This window comes from Pelodiscus sinensis, chromosome 10, assembly GCF_052426305.1.
Source record: "Pelodiscus sinensis isolate ZL-2025 chromosome 10, ASM5242630v1, whole genome shotgun sequence".
NCBI classification, from domain to species: Eukaryota; Metazoa; Chordata; order Testudines; family Trionychidae; genus Pelodiscus; species Pelodiscus sinensis.
The window spans coordinates 2788997-2807172 of NC_143061.1; the positions used below are offsets into that span (position 1 = coordinate 2788997).

General features: G+C 44.9%; 1 protein-coding gene across 1 annotated transcript in view; it reads right to left on the reverse strand.

The window, feature by feature from the left end:
• The window catches only part of OSTN (osteocrin), a 225221-nt gene that overhangs the window by 135310 nt on the left and 71735 nt on the right, over positions 1 to 18176 (reverse strand). The gene's annotated exons all lie outside the window — the stretch shown is intronic.

Below are 18176 nucleotides of genomic sequence, written 5' to 3' on the forward strand. Positions count from 1 at the left end.
ATAGCTGAGGCTTGGCAAAGTTTCAGTACAAAGTGCCACGTACAGAACTGCGTCATTCTGCAGGTGGGGGAAAGAAACTTCCCTTCGGATCTCATCAGAAATCGGCCCACTGCCCAACATGCACATCCTGCCAGGTGCTGGCCTGGGATTTGCCATCAAGGCAGGAGGTGCACTGCAGATCCTCAGCGCCTGCTTCCATGCCATGTGATATCCGATGGCGAAATACAAACGTTTTTCCTCTCCTGGACCTTTCCCCAGAACAAATTCCTGCAGAGACTCCTGCAGAATCAGCCTCCTCACACACTGCTCTGGTCAGCGGCTTTGCTCTGATAGCCTTCCAGTTCCCCTGCTGAAACTGACATCATCACCCTCTGAGAAGAACCTTTCCAGACTACTACAATGGATTCATTTCCCTCTGCATCCTCTTTGCATAGAGCACTGCAGAGTAGCTCTTTCATCTCTAACACTCCCTGGGGACATACGTATGCTCCAATGATTAAAACAAGTGCTGATGAGCGACATACTGAGTTCTCCCGATCACTGATGCCTGAGGCATTTCTTCTGGTACAAAATAGAGCAGTGGGAGAAAATGAGCATTCTGGTCCTGTAGATAGATAGAGTGGAGTGACTAACCCCGAAGAGCAAAGCAGACACTGAACCAGTTCAGCTCTGGGAGAATGCAGTTCTAGGGCCCATCACCTAGGAAACCAACCCCAAAAAGGGATCAAACCCCCAAATAAATCCCCCTTTCTCTGTGTAAAAGTTTTACACACGGAATGCACACGAGGGTGTTCACCTTCTTTATCAACGAAAGAGAGGGATGCGCACTGGTTATTCCCCCCAGGTAACAATTATTTACACTGGGCCTGATAGTAAACAAACATGCTTTCATTAAGTACAAACAGTCGGATTTATGTGGTTGCAAGTGAAAACAGGCAGGTCTAAGTAAGTCACTAAATGAAAAGAAAACACATAGCTAGTTCTAATTCACTAAAAAGCTTATTGCAAGCAGACTCTTACCCTACAGAGCTGTTCTTATTTCAAGCATAATGTACAACTCAAAGATGATCTTTTACTCTGACTTGGGTCTCCAGCCCTTTGTAGACTTTCAGGGTTTTCCAGGCCAGCAGAAGACAAAGGGCTGATAGCTTCCTGTTGCTTAAATAGTCTTTCTCCCTTCCATCCCTCTTCCATGGAAAGCTACTAGAGTCAAAATAAATAATGAGAATTCCTGTGGTACCTTATAGACTAGCAGATTTATTGGAGCATAATCTTTCGTGGGCAAAGACCCACTTCGTCAGATGAATGTAAATCTGTCTATAAGGTGCCACAGGAATTCTCGTTGTTTATACAGATTCAGACTAACACTTCTACACCTCCGATAGGGTCAAAATGGAATCCTAATGCCAGGTGGTGTGGTCACATGTCATACTAGTCCAATCACCTTTGGACAATGAGGACAAACAAGGATGTTTTCCAAGTTGTTAAGTTGATCACCAAGTCGTTAAGGCTTTGGGGGGAGCACTAGTGATGGCTCTCATTAGCACATGTAAAACAATCTCATACTTCATCTTTCTAACTTCACCTACAAGAATGATACGTACATCAAAACAGGACATACAGATCCAGCAGATTGTTAGATTAAAATGGATCGATTACATGAGGTATTTTGTTTGACGCACCTTTGAGTTATGCATATTTATATTCATAAGCCATCATTCATAAAGTATGGGCAGATGGGAGGGGGGACCCTCACACTCTCAGTAGTAAGGTTTTCCATTCAGGCACTGTTGACCCAACCTCGGTTTAAATTTTACTCAGCGCTCACACAAACACGATCATACAACCACTTCCATCAGTCCTTGGCCAGCACCTGAGCCAGTTGATTACTGTGTTAATTACAGGTCAATGGGAAGTCCCTGGAAGAGTCTGTTGATATAATTATCAATATAATAAGCTTCCAGGCCTGTCACTTTGTGTGCCACTCTAAAGCCCGGAGTATGTTGAGCCAGAGTGGAATGATGCTCCAAGCATGCATAACACGCTGATTTTCTTTAGACTATCACCAGGTTTGCTCATCACTGGGTAATAGTCTGTTACCAGCCAGTTTTTAAGTTCTCAGCCATTTTTACAGTATGAATTATACTGGGGCAGTGTTCAGCTGTAGTAAGACATGTATTTAGGCCATACCAAGAGTCCTTCACCATTGTGACATCAGTGGTAACACAACCAATCATCACCCTTATTCAACAGCTAATTTGTATGCCGAAGTTTCATTGGTGGTATGAGGAAGAGTGCCTGAATGGCAGATTACTTGGTCCGATTGCTCCAACCAGGTGACAGCCCGGACTTTCTGCTGGTAGTAATTTGACAATGGGTCAGACAAGTGATGACACCTGCAACTCAATAGAAAGAAATGAAAATATAGAAAGAAATATCCAACTTACCTCTGGCAGATTTGTACCCCTAAATGTGGAGTGAAATGTCAGAATCCGCTTGACTTGTCCCACGGGTGATCTATTCCAAGGTATGCAGGCAGTGCTGATTGGCCATATTGGTCCCAGGATGTTAAAGCAGCAAGATGGGTGAGGGAACATCTTTCATTGGGCCAGTTTTGGCTGGTGAGAGAGACAAGCTTATGAGCCACATAGAGCTGTGCTTCAGCTCACCCACCTTGGCTCTCTAATCGTCTGTGTGGTAAAGTAGCATATATGGGCCCCGATCCTGAACCAGGCGCCATGTTTATAGCCCAGCCTCATCCACCCTAAGTTTTCAAAAATCACAGTGAAGACCCCCTCAAACCCATGAGATTGGCTTAAAATCACAGGGGGAGGGTTATAATAACGATGAGGATTTTTTTATTGGACTTCTGGTCTTTGAGCATGTAGGTTTCAATTTTCAAACTCTTCCCCAGACAAATTGCATGAGAAAGGAAGCACACGTTTTTAACCCATTGAACCGCCGGAACAAGCTGCCTTTCTTCATCTGTTCATGTCTTCCACTGCAGACTGGCTGCCTTTCTGAAATGGATGCCTAGTCCAACCCAACTTCTTGGGCTCAATACAGGAGTAACTGGGTGTAATTATATGGTGTGTGGTACAAAGGAGGTCAAACCACATGATCCAGAAACCCCTTCTGACCTTAAACTCTAGGACTCTGTACAAAACCCATGAGGACTTGTGGCGTAGACAAGGGCTATGGTGGCCCTCGGTGGTGCAGACACGACCAAACCGATTTGTGTAGGTGGGTGGGATCAATGAGAGAGCAGAATGCTTTCCAAATGGCCACCCTCGGAGTGTATAACACTGCCCACCCCGCCCGTATAAGGGAATGAGTGTGCGGGTGTCTGTAAGTTTCCAGCTCCCTTCAAGATACGAGGCTGCTAGCAACGGTGCTGCGTAGCACAAGGTAGCAAGTTGGGCTATCTTCATTTGGATGCCTCCGTCCCACCCGTGAAAGACCAGCACAGAGTGTCAGATGCTGTTTTATCTCTCCCCTCGGCCCTTCTGCGCTCTGCTCCTCACTGGGCTGAGAGCACCCCTCCCCGGACAAAGCCATTCCATTCACTCCCTTTCCACAGTCTCCCATTAAAACCCAGTGGCCAGCCCTGCTCCGAGATGCAACCCCATTACCAGCCTAGGTAAGCCAAGGGCAGGGGCTCTCACAGTGTGTTTCAGAGCTAATTACACCCCAGACTCTGACGGAGCCACACTTCCCTGAGACCACTGAAGGGCAAGGTGTAATCAGCATCAAAACATAACCAATTTCAAATAACACACCGGTCCACATGCCCCAGCAATTTGTGCAGGCTAGCTAGGCAGAGAGACCCGGCAGACAGCCACCCCACTAGCTGACAGTGTTGTCTTCAAGTCGTCATTGTGAAGTCTAAGTCGAGTCTCATGTCACTACAGTTCAAGTCTCAAGTCGAGTCTCGAGTCCCTAAAGTCACTTTTGAGTCAAGTCCCAAGTCGAGTCTCAAGTCTTAATTTAAAAAATGTCAAGTTACTTTTATACAAGCCATCAATATTGATAAATAACAATAATCACAGGGGGTATGTCTACACTACCCTCCTAGTTCGAACTAGGAGGGTAATGTATGCATACCGCACTTGCTAATGAAGCCCGGGATTTGAATTTCCCGGGCTTCATTAGCATAAGCGGGGAGCCGCCATTTTTAAATCCCCGCTGCTTCGAACCCCGTGCAGCGCGGCTACATGGGGCTCGAACTAGGTAGTTCGGACTAGGGTGCCTATTCCGAACTACCGGTACACCTCGTTTCACGAGGAGTAACGGTAGTTAGGAATAGGAACCTAGTCCGAACTACCTAGTTCGAGCCCCGTGTAGCCGCGCTGCACGGGGTTCGAAGCAGCGGGGATTTAAAAATGGCGGCTCCCCGCTTATGCTAATGAAGCCCGGGAAATTCAAATCCCGGGCTTCATTAGCAAGTGCGGTATGCATACATTACCCCGCTAGTTCAAACTAGCGGGGTAGTGTAGACATACCCTATCTGTTTTCATTTATCAACATAAATCGTACTTGCCGAACTTGCTAACCACTAGTTGTCCAGCTGGGAGGTGGGGACGCGATCACCGCTGTGGGTGGTTTGTTACTAACAACAGCGGCATTTTCGGACAATTTTTTCACCAAGACAATTTAACAAAATTAGCAAGTCTCAAGTTGAGTCTCAAGTCACAAACAATGAACCCAAGTCGAGTCTCAAGTCGAGTCACCTAGGCGACTTAAGTCCGACTCGAGTTCAAGTTGTGGGACTCGAGTCAACAACTCTGCTAGATGTCCTGCCCCCCAATTCTTTCCTACGTCCATTCGATGCAGGCCAACTCCTCGAGGCAGGCCCAGCTGCAGCCTTGCCTGGCAGGTTTCCTAATAAATTCAGTGTGTATCTCTCTACATTCCCTTCTAATTAATTCTACATTAAGTACTGAAAATCCACAGATCCCCTCTGAGGTCCCCTGCCCCTTTCCCTACGGACCCCCCCGCCCCCGTCGTGGTAAGCGCGACATCTGTGCTACAGCTGGCAGGGTGCAATTTCAGGTAGGGCCATGTGTTGTACCTTGAACTACCGTCTCCTTTCAACGGAGACCAATTAAGCCAGGGCATGTGAGGAGCCGGCTGAATGTCGCGTGCTGGCCATAACCACAAGGACTTACAGGCCGTAAATCTCTGTTATTACCAAGCTGTTCCTGCCAGCAGCGTGCCGCCTCCTCACAAAAAGAATAGATTAGGATCAATCAAGTCTCCCTTAGGCGTGTCGGTGGGACTCTGAGCCACACCTTCCGCCCCAAACTTTCCCCTTCCTCCTTCGGAACACCTAGCCGGCTCCTAGCTAACAAGGTGTCTGCTGAGTCCAGGGCCGCTGGGCCATATGTTCGTAATTAGTTAACTTCTTGCTTTGTCGCTAGAGGCACCATCAGTGAATCAGCTGCAGCCCTTAAGGGTGTGAGGGGATCCAATCGGCATCCCAGGCCAGTACCGGCCCCTCCCCTCCACACAGGCAACCAGCCATATTTCATTCCAGCTGTGGCATTGTTAGGAGAATTAACTTTATCCTCAATTTAAAAAGCCAGCGTGAAATCAAAAGAGACTTGAGGGGGAAAAAAATAAAGAAAATAAAGAGGAAGGAGAGGGGGAGGGGAAAATGCTAGTAGGTCAACTCAAAAAGTCTGGTGAATGAGAGTCTACTGGGATGGCCATCCTTAACCAATTGCTGCCAGTCGGGTTGCTGGCAGTGTTAACGTCTAACAAATTCTACCTTTGATTCCCCCCAGTTCTGCCAATTAAGTTCTCTTGTTGCACCGTGAAGGAGGACTGCTTATATCACTAATCGCGGGTCTGTCAAACACAAAGTAAGGGGAAAGTTATGAAGCAATGAGAGCGCATCCATGTGCTATGCAGAGCAGAAAGCACCACGGCAAGGTAAACTCACGTGGCTACGTCTAGACTGGCATGATTTTCCGGAAATGCTTTTAACGGAAAAGTTTTCTGTTAAAAGCATTTTCGGAAAAGCGCATCTAGATTGGCATGGACGCTTTTCCGCAAAAGCACTTTTTGCGGAAAAGCATCCATGCCAATCTAGACGCGCTTTTCCGCAAAAAAGCCCCGATCACCATTTTCACAATCTGGGCTTTTTTGCAGAAAACAAATCTCTGCTGTCTACACTTGCCCTTTTGCGCAAAAGTTTTTCAGAAAACGACTTTTGCCCGAACAGGAGCAGCATAGTATTTCCGCAAAAGCACTGACAATCTTACATGAGATCTTCAGTGCTTTTGCAGAAATTCAAGCGGCCAAGTGTAGACAGCTGGCAAGTTTTTCCGCAAAAGCAGATGATTTTGCGGAAAAACTTGCCAGTCTAGACACAGCCACTGAAAATAGCACTAACCGGTTTACGTACTAGCAAGTGTGGGGACAAATGGGCTACATCATACAAACCGCCCACATTCTAGAAAAGCAAAGCCCACCGACCAAAGCATAAGAGCTTCTGCTGGAATATTTGGCTCTATCAGTGAGCCCTGGAAGTAGTTTTACCAAATTTTTTCTCTAAAGGAAAAATCGTCCTTTGCCTCTTATTAACTGAATTCCTTCTGATTTTCACCAAGGCAATGAAGATCAGATGCTGGCTCACTGTGGCCAGAATGGTTCATTCCACCTGAAACGCTTTTGTATGTGTTTTATTTTGAGTCATGCTTGAGTGTTTTTCCACTTTGGTTTTTCCTTTATTAAATTTGGGGAGGGGGACCCCACAACATTTTGAAATGAAAAATTGCAATGTTTTAGTTTCTATACAACCAAAACAAACTCTTTTGATTTTGTTAAATAGCTTACAGCCAGAATTCTTCACTGAATTCCACCTGATTTTGCAAATGGTTTTTATTCCCCCCAAAATGTATTTTTGGCAAATTTGTGATTCACTGAAAAACCATTGCCCAGATCTAGCTGAATTCCCCTCTTGCTGTGCATGGGCAAAGAGACAATGGTGTAATACTATTAAAATAAAATAAAATAATTGCAGTCGGTGTTGGCTTGTCAACAAGGCTGCACTTTTAAAACTCTCCTGATGTCTGCCGTGTATTTCTAGCAAGAGCAGGATGAAATTTTCCAAATTTAGATTTTCTGATCAATATCGTCATTGAAACTTCAAATTTCAATAGCACCAAAAATAGGAGAGGGAGGGGAACTTTCAGCAAAATCTTACCATTTTTTTCACTGCTTTGCTTTCTTCTCACTAGACTTAGCAAATAAAGGATCCAGTCCCATAACCTCTTACGCACATACTTCAGTTTTTAAGCATGTGAATGGTCTTACTGGCTTCAGTGGAATAGTTCAGATATCAAAAGTTACGCATGTGTCAGAGTTCTGAGGAATGGGGTCTAAACTGGAAAAATATGACCTTGGATTTTGCTCCTGAGACATCTGATTTTTTTTTTTTTTGTGCTCCAAATTGAAATTTTTTGGACAAAACATTTCAATTTTTCAAAAATGAGTCAGTGGAGATTTTTAACAGCAGTAATATTTTTTAGTTATTCTTTGCCTGTTTTAATTGGTCACATCACTTACCATGCTCTTTTTTTTATAAGCATGAACCATGTAATTTTCAAACACTTTTGAATTAAAAAGAGAAAAAAAAACATTCTTAGAAATGTCCAGTTTAAAAAAAAAAATTTTAATAAAAAAAATCTGTGGAAATTTCAGAAAATGCATAATCAGATGGTTGGAAAGCACAGATGCATGAGAAATTATTTTGATTTTGCTGAATTTCCTTTGATGTTGTCTACACTGCAAGTCACATGAACAGACAGAAACTTTCCTTGTCAGTCAGCTCTCTTTCCTCTTGAGATTTAAAACCAAAGTCGTGATCACTTGGTCATAGGGATGTGAATGGTTAACTGATAAGCACCACTCTTACAGATGCTTACTGGTTACACTTAATCGGTAGGTTGCAGCCTAATTTTACACACACATTTTGGTAAATCTGGTGGAGAAACTGCCACAGTTTGAACCTCTCTAGTCTAGCACTCTCTGGTCCGGCAACCTCTGTGGTCTGGCATGATTTCAGTTAGACAAATGTCCACCTAGTATGAGTGAGGCCAAGTTTCCCGCGGTCCCATAAAGTTTGTTTACAGCCACCAGTCCTGGCTCTCAGTGTTCTGTGCTGCTATTTAGCACTAATTCACTTCCACGTGTCTTCTCATAGCCCAGTAAGCAGTGCAAGTGTTGGTCATGCTGCTAGGCACCAGTGACCTTCCATGGTTCGGCAAATTCTCTGGTTCGGCAAATTCTCTGGTTCGGCACCGGTCAGATCCCATGGATGCTGGAGTAGATTGGTTCAACCTATACAGCAGTGTTAAACTAGAGAGATTCACTAGGAGTAAATCTGCAATATTAAATATGAATTTCCAGTGTTGCTAGTTTTTGCTATTTAATCACAACTCGTGAAGTATTAGGTGCTTCAGCCTCTGCAGATAAGAATTGCAGGTTTCACTTTTTAATGAAAGTTGATTTACAGCACTTATGGATGCAAAAAGAAGCTTGAAATCGTAACCCTTTAACGGTTTGGTACAAAAAGGTCGATACATTCATTCATTTTTAAAAAAGTCTCGTAATTTAATTCGTGGAGCTCTACTAGCAATACTGGTTTTCACACCTGAAATCAGAGGCTAGAATGATGTTGTTCTAATCAGGGAGCAGGTCTATATCATGTGACCTGTGTGTCCAATCCAAACTAACCAAGACTGTTCAAATTTTGAATATAGTGATGTGAGAGGTTCCTCAGTTCACTGCTCATGAACAAAGTACAAAAGAATGGCCACACTGGGTCAGAACAAAGGCCCATCTAGCCCAGTGTCCTGTCTGCCAACAGTAGCAAATCCAAGAAAAAGCGAACAGAAGAGGGAATCATCAAGTGATCCCTCCCCCGTTACCCATTCCCAGCCTCTGACAAAGTCTAGGGACATGATTCCTGCCCACCCGCTGCTCCTAGGTAATCCTCAAATAGAAAAAGAGGCAGAAATCATCACATGAGTTCTTCTCCCATCTCTAACCCTCAAGAGCATGGGTTCTGGGTATCATAGGCAGGGGGAGGCATTGCCTTCCCAAATCACTAGCCTGGCTCCACCCACTCTCCATTCCCAGAACACCTACTGTAGGCATTCTGGGGGCGGAGTGTTGCTACCCCCAAATACTTGCCCTCCCTGTGCTCCAGGGCCAGGTAGGCTAGAGCCACTTGCCCTCCGCCCTCCCCGAGCTGGGGAGACAAGGGGCACATGCACGTGCCCACCCTCCCTATGGTGGTGAGGCGCTTGGGGAGGCAGTTTGGCTCCCATGAGGGCAGGGCTATATGTAGGGCTCCGGGTTTGCCTTCCCCAGCCCTGCTTTCACCAACTGCCCATGTGCAAGAGAATCATGTCCAGGAACCCTCTCCCTATTGAAAGGAAGCTTAACCTCATTATCGGCTGTGGTAGGACGATTGACTGTGCACATTTCTGTTTCTACTCACTTCCCCCATCCAACCGAAACCGGATTTAAAAACCTGAGAGCAGTATCTTCCTGATTTACTCAGACAAGCTGCTTTCTCCACTTGTGTGTTTGAGGCTATTGGGTTTCATTTCAGGAAGCCCTCTAGTGTTCAAATACTTCACAACCCCATCAAACAAACTGACAGCCAATGAAGCTTTGAAGGCCAACACAAAATTTCCAAACCAAGTTGCTCCTCCAGTACAAATCACCAACCATATACCTGGTGCAAAAGGGAGGCTCATATTCCATGTTATTCAGCAGAGACAAGCTGATATGAGAAAGGCATCAGAAGGAAAGTACTAGGAATTTGTTATAGGGTGTGTCTGGACTACACGGCTCCATCGACGGAGCAATGGAAACTAGTTTACCCGGCATCGTCAATGAAGAAGGGATTTAAATAATCCCGGCTTCATTAAAATAAAAATGGCCGCCGCGCTGTGCCGACAATCAGCTGATACAGCACAGCGTGGCAGTCTAGATGCAGATCGGTCGACAAGGGAAGCCTTTGCCGACTGCTCCCTTATGCCTCGTGACACAAGGTTTACAGGAGCAGTCGACAAAGGCTTCCCTTGTCGACCGATCCACGTCTAGACTGCCGCGCTGTGCTGGATCAGCTGATTGTCGGCACAGCACGGCGGCCATTTTGATTTGAATGAAGCGGGGATTATTTAAATCCCCGCTTCATTGACTTTGTTGGGTAAACTAGTTTCCATGGCTCCGTCAATGGAGCCATGTAGTCTAGACACACCCTTATAGTAGTAATATAGCCGCAACATGCTTTGCTTTAAAATTTGCATCTTTTGAGGACACAGCCTTCCACTGAACACAAATGCGTGAATCCAATCTAATGAGTTTACCACCATCCCACCACATCCACACTGAATACAAGTATCAGAGGGGTAGCCGTGTTAGTCTGAATCTACAAAAGCGGCGAGGAGTCCTGTGGCACCTTATAGACTAACTGAAGTGTAGGAGAATAAGCTTTCATGGGCAAAGACCCACTTCGTCAGATGCATGCACTGAATATAGACTCCCTTGAACTCTGAGGGTATTTGGATTGAAATCTGGATCCAAATTTTGCAGCTCAGGTTTATCTCAGATCCAGGTCAGAATTTCAAACACAGCTCTCCTCACACCACCTGAATCCAAATCTAACTTTTAGACTCTCTCTCTCTCTCAAAGGATTTTATGGAACAGAGAATTTTGACTGATACAGACTGAACCTCTCTAATCTGGCACTCTCTAGTCCAGAAAAATCCATGGTCTGGCATGATTTTAGTCCACTTATCAGAAGTGTTGCCAAGTTTCCTGTGGTCCTATAAATTTTTTTTACAGCTCCATAAAGTTTGTTTACAGGCACCAGGGAGCTTCACAAACCTCCCTGGAGCCAGCTCAGTAAGTGGGTGGTAACTATACCTGTGGATGGGTTTGCATTTGATTTTTTTAAAAAGGGGAAGAAGAAACAGAAGCCACTGGAGTATGTGGCTCAGTGATTCTCAACCAGGGACATGTTTGCACCTGAGGGTATGCAGAGATTTTCTACGGGGTACATCAACTCACCTAGATAGTTTTCTAGTTCAACAAGCTAGACACAAAGAAGGAAGTCAGTACAAAACTAAAATTCCATTAACACAATCATTTGTTTGCATAGCTCTGTATACTTTACACTTACACATAAGCACAATATAGATATTCCAGAAAGAGAAACATATTTTTCAGTCACAGTGTGCTGTGACACTTTAGTATTTTTATTTTTGATTTTGTAAGCAAGTACTTTTATATTGCTAGGAAACCTGAGCTGTGCAAGATGAATCACATGTCAGTAGGGGTACAGTAGTCTGGAAAGGTTGAGATACTGGATAACTCATCGCTAGCCATTTCAACATTGTTGGAACAAAACTTCTGAGTTTATTTTGAAATAACTTTTTGTTTCGACTTTTTAAATTTTGTAGAACAGAATAGAATTCTATCCTGAGAATGCCAACATTAGAACAGAAGAACGGCCTTACTGGGTCAGACCAAAGGTCCATCCAGCCCAGTATCCTGTCTGCCGACAGTGGCCAATACCAGATGCCCCAGAGGGAGGGATCACAACAGGCAATCTTCACATGATCCCTCTCCTGTCACCCATTTCCAGACAAACCGAGGCTAGGGACACCATTCCTATCCATCCTGGCTAACGCCATTGATGGACCTAACCTCCATGAATCTATCTAGCCCTTTTTTTAATCCTGTTAAAGTCCTGGTCTTCACCACATCCTCTGGCAAGGAGTTCCACAGGTTGACTGTGCACTGAGTGAATAAAACATTTCAATGACTCCTAAATGATTATTTTTTCAGAGTTTTGCTTTGTGGAGAACTGCTAACATTTCAGGTTTCATTACGGTTATGCGTGAAGCCAGACTTTGAGGTCTCAAAATCCTTTGTATACGGAACAGTCGTTTGCCAGCTGGCTCTACTGAGAAGCCTGAGATCAGCTGCCATTCTTGTATTTGAATGACTGGCAAAGCTATTCCTTTTCATCACCAGTCCCTCCAGTGCTAGCTCCAGGAACCAGAAGCTGGATGAAATAGTCAGAGTTGTTTTCCAGAGAGACTTATAAAAGCCCTAGTATATTTCTCTTCTCAGGACAAGTGTCCTCCACTTCACTACCCCTGACACACTTTTAACCCATCCCAGGACTCTCCCAGTCTTTACTGATTAGTGCCGGCAGCGTTCAGCAAAGCATTCAGCAAAGAAGCGATGCCCTCACATGTGTTTACTCAGCTCTGCAGAGTCTGCCAAGTCTCCCGACTGCTGGCCAAGAATGGAAGTGCCCGGCTTCTGCACCCGAGGAGAGGCAGAGAAGCACCAGTCAAGCTACCAGCTCCCGAGAGCCAGCCCAAAGGGAGAGCAGCATTACAAGGTGCGGCCGTACCAGGAAGTCTCCCCTGACGGACTCTGCTTGGAAGGAGTGGAAAGCAGCGGAGGGGGAAATATGGATTTTAGGGGAATTTTCTCCTAGATGCAGAGAAGAGGCTGCTAGGATCCTTTTGTCTGAACTCCTCCAGAACACGGGCTGGAGAATTTCACCTTTGAGCCACACAGACCGTGCAAATCCTCCGCCACGTAGATGTCCACCTTGGTGCAGGGCCAGTGTATTGCAATGAAGATTTCAACCTCTCTGATGCAGCACAGCAACTCATGGAAGCAGCTTTATGGGTACAGCTGTACTGGAAACAGGAGAATGGCTTAAAAATGGGCTGGATCTTGCTCTGGATTAGGCCCACGCTGTGGTCCTAAAACCTAGGCAAGGTTAGAGCTCAGCCTTAGAGTCTACAGTCCCAACATCGTGAATAGTGAGATTTCTATCCACAATTATTATTATGGAACCCAGAGCCACCATCAAGCTCAGGGCCCAGCGGTGCTAGGCGCTGTACATACACATAGTAAGCAAGAGCCCTCGCCCCAAGGAATTTAACATCTGTGCAGGCCAAAGACGGGACGCAGGAAGTAGTATTGCCAAATTACACATGGGGAACGGCAGCACGGAGAGTTGGAGGGATGTGTCCACAGTCGCACAATGAGCTGGGAACTGACCACAAATCTCTGTCCAGCACCCTACCCACAAAACCACAGTCAAACCACTGGGATGCCGGCTGCTTTCTTGGGCGTTCCATCCATTTGGACTGCAGCCTCAGAACAGCTGCTCTCGCAACACTTTGCGGAACCGGAAGTTGAAGCTGGAACAGGAGGGCCAGGTATACCTCTGTAGAAAACCTAAGGAGTACAAATCAAAGATCTGTCTCTAAGCTCTCTCTGAGAGAGGCCTGTCCCATGTTTCGAAAAGAGAAATGCAATAAACCTGCAGAAGGGAGTTATGCAAAAAACTTCTCATGGGAAACGGTTGTCCCTGACCATGAATGATTAGAGGGTGGACTAAATGTTAATGCAGGGGAGGCTATCATGGGTTTTCTTCCAGACATCCAGGCAGGCAGGGGCTGCTCTGGTTAAACATGATGTTTAACTGGTTAATCAATTAAACAGGGTTTTACATCCCTACATACAATAAATGTGAAGTTCTTGGTTCAGGTGCATAGTAGTGCTGGAATAAACTGCTGGCTTGTTCGGTCTGTGGTTGCTAACAAATTTTTGGTAGGTCCTTCGTCCCTTGGTTGGATGCTCCCCTTGTTATAAAAGTCCAGAGGTTTGAGTAGGAAAGAGGCAAAATGGGGATATTTCCGGCAGCGCCTTTTATAGCTTCTGTCAAGTGAAGAGAAACCCATTGTTCTCATAATGGAAGATCACAGGTGACAAGATGGTGTTTGGAGTCACATGGGCAAGTCACATGTCTTGCATGATTTCACTTAGTCTTAGCAGGAAAGTCCATTAAGTGTAGATAGGCATCTGGGAGCTAAGTGTTCTTTAATGGGCCGTTCAACTCCAGTCGTTCCTTCCCAATGGGCTGGTTGTGGTGCTTCCCAGGAGTGAACATTTGAAATCTACGCATAGAGCCAATACTCATAACTTCAAATTTTAAAAAAATGCTACATGCACACAAATAGCACACTCACGTTCAGCATATCACGACCTTGTTCTTGATGCCTTATGTGACATACTTTGTATCAGATTCATTGCAATTATATAACAGTGGTAGCAACAATGATCAGCAGAATCATATTATAGTCCAATGACGTCACAGTCATGCACATATAAACTCATCAATCCAATATCTTGGGCTAAATCTGAGACTTTGGTGCTAGTCTAGAGAATACTATCCTGGTATTGACACATGACATGATGTTCAGCTTCCAAATCAATAAAGTTCTTATAAGTCTAGAAATCACACACTATTCTGCTTGTATATGGGGGGGGAGGAGGATTCTCTCCTGCTCTCCTTGTCAGAGCTTACATCTGAAAAATTATTGTTAATCAAGGGGAAAATAAATTTCCAAAACTGTACCATAGAACACCAGCTTCCTAAGACTTTGGGAGAAGTCCAGGCAATGCAAAGTTCATTCAAAATCCCCAGATGTTATTTCAAATATTCATTACTAGAGGATTTACCCAGAGTTACTCTGAACTAATTGTTGTTTTTCTTCACTGAAATCATGGTTCTGGGGTGGGGCAGGGGAGGAGGGTTCCGGATGCAGGCTGCCCTGGAGAGAGAGGACGACCTCAGCTCTCTGTCACCTCAACAGCTTGGGGCCAGTGAGAAGTGCCTCTCCATGGCTGCTGCAGCCAGCACAGCTGGGGGAGGGGTGTGTGTCCCGTAGCTGGGGGACAGACAAACACACAGACAGACACACAAACTGGCTCAAATATAGTGTAGATAGCTGTCACTTTCTCCACCTCTGCCCCCTGCTGGCCCAGTGGGGTTATAGCTGTCCTGGATCCCATCTCTGGCTCCATGCTTCCCCCCTGTGGTCACTCTAGAGTATAACTTTCCGTGTTGGCAGACCCCGCCCTTTCCATTTGATGAGAAACAATCCCAGTCCAGACACATCCCATTGTCCTGGCACAACTAAACCCTGGCCTTGCTTTAAATTATAGTAAGAGGAAACTGCCTACCTAATTTGGTGGTCCTAGCTCTTATTGTTTAGGAGGAATTCTTGAACAAACAAACCCACAGACAGACAGACAGACACACAAATTCTCTCAAATGTATAGTAGATTCTTATTTCTTTTGCTTTATAAATATTTTTAAATGCTCGTTTCACCCTGCAGATGTAAAAAATGACATAACACAGCCCCCAAACCAATCCAGCAAATAGCATCCACTACATGCAACAAATTAACCATCTGATCAACTAACAGAATACATTGTATTCCCCAAAAATACCAAGTGTACCAACCCAATGCTGATAAACCAACATAATGATAAACTCTGTGACAAATAAGCAGAGCGTCCACACTACCAAGCCCGTTATTTCGAAATAACAAACTAGTTATTTCAAAATCTGTACTTCTTTTCACAGGGAATAACTAATAGCTAGTTTTGAAACAGTTATTTCTAAATAGTGTAATTGAAAAAAAGGCAGGGACACAGAGAGGGGAGTGTGACATTGGTGCTAATTAAACCAGAGTGGATGTGGCTCACCTCAAACAGTGATGAGAAGGGGAGAGTACCTGAATTAACTATTGTAATGTGAGAGCCACTCCATGGTTCTATTTAAGCCTGGTTTCAGGATGTCAAATTTGCATTTGAATTCCAGTTCAGCACTTTCTCCCTGTTCTTGAAGGGTTTTTTGTTGTTGTTGTTGTCATTGTTGTTTTTTGCGTGAGGATGTCACACCTTTGCCTCACTGAATTCAGCAGAGACCCATGTAAGCGCCAAGGTCTGACTGTGTGGATCTGATCCCGGGATGTACAGCTATCCATTCGCTCACCACTGAGATACAGGAACAGCTGAGGAGGAACTCGGCAGCAACTTAACAGTAGCACTAAAGCACAGTTTAGGAAGGTTAGTGGAGAGAAAAATTTTAGGTATGTCAGGATGCAATTACCTAGACCAGACTTTGCCCCAGAAAGCAATGCATTTACACTGGTGTCAAACTGGAGCAACTGGTGAATTAGGCCCTTTCTGTTTATTTCCATTTAGTCCATTTCAATGTGCTATTTCAGTGTGTTTTCCCTAGGATACCATCACTGCTGGCATTCCTTCTAGGAGTCAGTTCACAACAGAAAGTGCAGCACTGGGGCTATTTACACACAAATATAATGTAAATCCAAAAAGACCCAAGCAGGATTACAGCCAGAGAGATCATCTGACAATAATGTCTAGCTCTCATCCAGTGTTTTTCATCAGTAGATCGCAAAGAACTTTACAAAGCATGTTACGATCATTATACCCATTTCACACAGAGGAAAACTGAGGCCAAGCCATTATGTGATTTGCCCAAGACCACCCAGCAGGTCAATAGCAGAGCCAAAAGCGGAACCCAGCTCTAGGGAGTCCCAGACCACTGAGCTATCCACCAGTTCACTGGCAAATACTAGAACAGTAGGAACAATGCATAGGAATTTTGCAAACAAGCCCCTGCCAAGAATGCTCTGAAAATACTGGCCCCAGTGAAGTCAGGGGGAGTTTTGTCATTGACTCCAGTGGGTTTAGAATTTCATCCTTGAACTTTAATTCTAATAAGGAGACTCAGCACTGACTTTACTGGTCACCAAATTTTTACCAATCAAGCATTCCTGTATTTTTATTTCCTTAGCAGGGATGATTTTCCTTTTCTTTTCACCCCTTGTCATGTTGCTGTAGAGCTGCTGATGGGACCTAAAGCTTTTCAGATAACTTTATTCAAATCAACACATCATTTTGTGAGACAAACTTTCCTCTCTGAGGTGCAAATTAGAAACCACACAACACTTGCTTTTTCGTGATCTAAAATCTCTGGACTGACATCTCAGGCAACATTTTGCAACTTGTAATAATACTGCACGTTTCTATAGGTCTTTTCTCACCCTTGAAACTCTAACCCTTTATAAAGGGAGCATTATTCTCAATGTACAGTACAAGTGTGGAAATGGTGACCCAGAAGAGGTACTGTTACTCAGCTCCATTCACTCTGCCCTGGTCTACATTTAGACTTTATTTCAAAATAATCCCCCTTAGGTTGAGTTTGTAAACAGAGCGTCCACCAGACCACGCCCGTTATTTCAAAATAACGGTCTGCGGAATTCGAAATCTGTGCTCCTGCTCTCCATCAGGAATACCACTAAGTCCGAAATGATTAGTTCGAGATAGCGGCTGTGTGGACACTCCGGGGCCGCTATTTCAAAATAATTCGAACTAATTACTCCCCAGTGCTTCCTGGGGCTCTGAGTCCAAGGTAGTGCATCCACATTCACGGCGCCTGCCTCGGACTCATTTCGATACTTCCCCGTAGTAAGGACAGGCTAGTTCGAATTTGTTAGATTGGGAGTTAAGTCGAATTTAATAATTTTGAAATAGTTTCCTAGTGTGGACATGGCCTCTGTGACAGTGCAAGCGTCCTGTCTCCCAGGTCTGTGCTCTGCTGACAGGCCCACATCATGATAACATGGTGGGATTCTTTTTGTACTTTCTTATGTGAGGACAAAACCCCAAAAGCAAAAGGGGAACATGCTGCCTGGCACCTGCAATCGGAAAACACAAAGGTTTAAATTAATTATTATTATTGCCCACAGTTCTGAATGGCGGGAGGTGCCTTTTTCCAGCTGACACAGCATAAAATCCTCCCTCGGTTGCACTCACCACCCCTCAATGCCTGCCTTTGCTTGTATTGCAGAGGGTGCCCAGACGCGCTCCTTGGCCTCCAGATGTAAGGCCTAACACAAAACCCATTGAGGCCAGTAGATTTTAGGTCCCTTATCTCGTTCCTTCTCCATTATTTCTGGAGGATTTTGTTACTTCTCTGTTTTTCTATTGCATGCTACTCCTTGAGCAGTTTCAGGCTGTCACGGGAATTGAGAGGAAAGCTGTACTAAGTAGGGAGACAGCAAAAGATTACTGCTCTCTTTCGAGAAACAGGGGTCTCCCCTTTGCCTCCACCTTTCTCGTTAAAAGGACCAGCACAGGGGTTAATCCTGCCAGGGGAAAGCTGGCTACAAAGACGCAGTTTGGCAGCTCTGTCTGTGTGTGTAAAAGACCCAGGTCATGTTCAGATCAAGTAACCTATCCT